The sequence below is a fragment of the Haemaphysalis longicornis genome, unplaced genomic scaffold (genome assembly GCF_048455015.1).
Source record: "Haemaphysalis longicornis isolate Haplotype H1 unplaced genomic scaffold, Haemaphysalis longicornis Haplotype H1 scaffold_8, whole genome shotgun sequence".
Lineage (NCBI taxonomy): Eukaryota > Metazoa > Arthropoda > Arachnida > Ixodida > Ixodidae > Haemaphysalis > Haemaphysalis longicornis.
The window spans coordinates 187,950,474-187,954,437 of record NW_027526445.1 but is presented as its reverse complement, the minus strand read 5'-3'; positions in this window follow the sequence as shown (position 1 = coordinate 187,954,437).

Sequence of the window (3,964 nt, the reverse complement as noted above, 5' to 3'; positions counted from 1 at the left end):
AGCTGTTGTTGACTGAATTTCTGGCTTCGGTACAAGGTGGCCGACGTTTTCTTAAAAACAGCGACGTGTGCCCGTTGTCCACCTTCACGGGGTAATTTTTAGGCAGCGTCTGGAACCCCGCGCGGGGCACGAGATTTAGCCCCCTCGCAACGGCTCCTGCCCCGCGTGACGTCATATATACGTCATAGTGACGTCATATTAACAGCAATTGTTATTAGTTTGCGTAGTAGAATACAAAAAGCACATTTTTTTACATTTTAATAAAAAATTAGGAAGCCACTCATTTGCTAGAAGTTTTATAAAAGAATTTTTTTGTTCGTTCTTGCGGAAGCCGCCGATGCTGCCGCTGCTGGCGGTATGGCGTATCAGAAAGTGCCGAAAGCCCTGAATGCCTGAATTTCTTGGGTCGACAACGTAGATGAAGCAGAGTTGATAGAGTTAGAAGCACTATCAGAATGTGCGAGAACGTTGCCGTATGCGGGCACCAAGCCAGCCTTTCCACACGGTAGCGAAATCCTCTCGAGTATTGCTGACCTGTGACCGCCTGCTGTATGCCGATGGTACCTGCGTTAGATCTACGACATCGCGCAGCCGAGTGGCCCCGTTCGAACAACCCACGTCCCACGCAAGAAAAGACACCGTCCGAGCGTGATTATGTGAGCCTGCTGCGGCATGTCCGCGCGGCGGCATCTGCTATCAACAGTTTGCACCACGGCAAGTTCAGAATGCTTAAATGGGTGGCCTGAAATCGCGGTGTTTTCAAAATGACAGCAGCGCGGAACTTACAGTGCTCAGGACGTAGGCTGGACGCGGCCACTGATATTTTACTGGTCGCATGTGCGCATTAGAAGTGCAAACCACGGATAGCTAGAAAAGGTAATCATTGGTGTTCCCACACATGTACCGCGTACAACCCAGCACAGTAGTTTCCCCTTTAAGGAGATTAGCAAAGAAGACCCGAAAATCTGCAGTTTGTCGCGTTTTTTGTATGTATTTTCGAGTGGACTGAATTGTGGCCTAGAATTGTTTACCCGAAATAAGTTTTGTGCGCGGAAAAGTCTGCTGATCATGGGCTTCTTGCATCATAAATGCATGGTATTCAGCGCTTGAAAAGATTTTTTAGAAGAAATTATTGCAGCTGTAGTGGTGAGCCATTTCACTACAGTAAAATGTGGCAGAAATACATCTGCGATACAAAGTATGTGAAAGAGTGAGAACATTGGCAGTCTCGTATCCCGTGGCCCAGATTGTGGCTGGGTAGTTTCCATCATGCATTCAGCTCCTCACATTGGCACACACATGATGCTACGACAAATTAGGAACTGGGTCCTCCAAAAGGTACACTAGCTAGGTGCTTCATGCCATAGCTGCTGCATTGGCATAACCTTCACGTCTCTGTATATGTGTCAGTATATGCTATGTTGGCCATATTTTACCGAGTCCCCTCTTGCAAAGGACTTAATTCAGGACACCCAGCCGATAGGGTCAGAGAAGAAGCTGTACAGACGGTAACAGGAAGGGTATACACTTGGCCAACCATCATGTCTCCATCATATGAAAACCCATGGGTTCTATGCAGGCTCAATAGTCTACATCAAAGAGAATCTTAAGATGTGCCTGGAACGTGAAAGCCTCAGCGGATTGTTTGTGTCCATGGGTATATGCAGCGAACACACTGCAAATGTAATTGATAGGCAAAGGTCAAGGCTGTAATGGTGGGAGTTTAACCAAAAGAAATGGTGAAAAACATCCCAATTTCAAACTGCATTGGTGTAATATGGGCACGAGTGACGTCATATGGATGTGCACTGTAAATGCAGTTATCTGTGTTAACTGTACGTTAACACTCAAGTGATACGATCAAACGGAATGGAGGCCCCACTGCAATTGCGCAGTTATGCTTTTTTTACGGTGGGTTCGGTTGGTGGCTGTCAATTGCACAAACAAGATTCTGTGATGTCATAGAGAAATAGCTGGAAAATGTGTATGGATATTCCACTGCTCTACACATTTTCTGTACTATCTTATTTGTTTGAAGTTTACAATAAAATTGATGTCATTTGTTTTTTGGGCAAAGAAGTCTTTTTAATGAACGAACCTTGTATTTTTTCTTCGTAGCCTCTGCAACAGCCTGCCTACTGTGCCCCTACGCAGTGGTCACTAAACAAATGCCCACTTGCCAGCCAGATACTGGCCAGCTAGACTGGTGTCAACAAAAAAGGAATCTTTCTTGGCTTCTCTGCAGAGCTTTGCACTCAAGCAAAAAGATCACTTGGTTGTTTGGCTTTCCTGCAGGACTGTAGTGTAGTGCTAGAAGGCATCACTTGCTTATTTGGCACTTTTTCTGTGTATTGTGCCAAGAAACCCTTGCATTTTATTTGGAAAAGGAACTTCACACCACAGACCGTGCAGAGAAAGTAGAGCTACTGACTTTTTTCACAGCCATGGAAGTTTGGTAGAATCACTTGTCATTGACAAACACCATGTTTGCTTTCTGTCTGAAGGTGTGAATCTGGGAGAGTTGATTTATATTTTGGGGAAAAATACAGCGACAATAACAGTACTGAAGTACAAGGAAAGGTGCTGTGATGAACAGTGTCCATGTGTTCGCAGCTTTTTTGTCCAGTTTCTTTCCCGTGTTTTTTCATGGACTTGCTACAGTGCCTGATCAAGACTGTTTTTGTGTAACAAAAATGTCAACAGCGAAGCACTTATCAATGCTCACATGCTGCCCGTTGACACCAAAGCAGAAGTACGTTCATTGGAGTCATTTTATTGTTGAAGCCTTCCAGGATACTTACAGCTTTCAGCTGTACTGCAATATTCACAAACAACAATAAAGGCATTCACGGCCACATAGGTGTCCTTGGCTCCAGTTCCTGCACAAGGTATTAAGTACTCTCGGGAGAGGGTAATGTCAAGCTGTACAAGAGCCATTCCCTCGTAGATGTGTTCCATAAATTGTTTTTTAGGCTTGTTAGCTTAAAAAATAGTTTCAGTGCCCCCTTTTTTTTTCAAGCTAATTACCACCACCAGAGAATGTGCTTTCTAGCAGTTGGGCTCTGCTGGGTATGCATCGTTGCAAACAAAATATGGGACACTGTATTATGGCCCTTACGAATAAGCATAGTCACTTAAGCAATTAGCCGAAACAGTTTTTTTACACAGCACAGAGTCAAAAAGCAAAAGAACATGAAATATCTCCTTGCAATTAGATACTTTTACTGTTCACCCCCTCCCCGAAACACAAAGCAGACAATTACCAGCTGTGAACACAAGTATTTACGTCAAGTTGAATTCCACAGGGTGCTCCGGATGGGTACATTGATGTCACAGTCAATCAGAATTCGTGAATCCACTGTAAGCCTTCGAGAGAAGCTCTCACCATCGATTGATTGTGGGGTTTAACGTGCCGACGCAACGCAGGCGATGAGACGCGCCGTAGTGGAGGGCTCCGGATTAATTTTGACCACCTGGGGATCTTTAACGTGCGCCGAAATCTCGTACACACGGGCGTTTTTGCTTTTCGCCTCCATCAGAAAAGCGGCCGCCGCGGCCGGGAATCGAACCCGCGACCTCGTGCTCAGCAGCGCAACGCCTTAGCCACTGAGCCACCACGGCGGGTAGCTCTCACCATTACTGGCCATCCAACTGAGTGGGCATGAAAGTATTGTTGTTGGTTATGTTGACTTCCAAGCCAAACACGAGTAAACAAAAAACTAGCGTACCAAAATACATAATCAGAACAGATGCAGGATGACGTTTTGTTGGCTAACCGGGTTGAAGAAGGCAGAAGGCACTGGGGCAAAGGTTAGGGAAATAAAATCCATGTGGTAACTGTGAACGAAGTTATGAGACGCGGCCAGACGATCAGCTGGTAAGGAGGGAGGGCTATCCTATCTATCCCTTGCTACCTCTTTACTATAATTGAGCAGATAAAAACCTTTCATTAAACTTGCTAGCT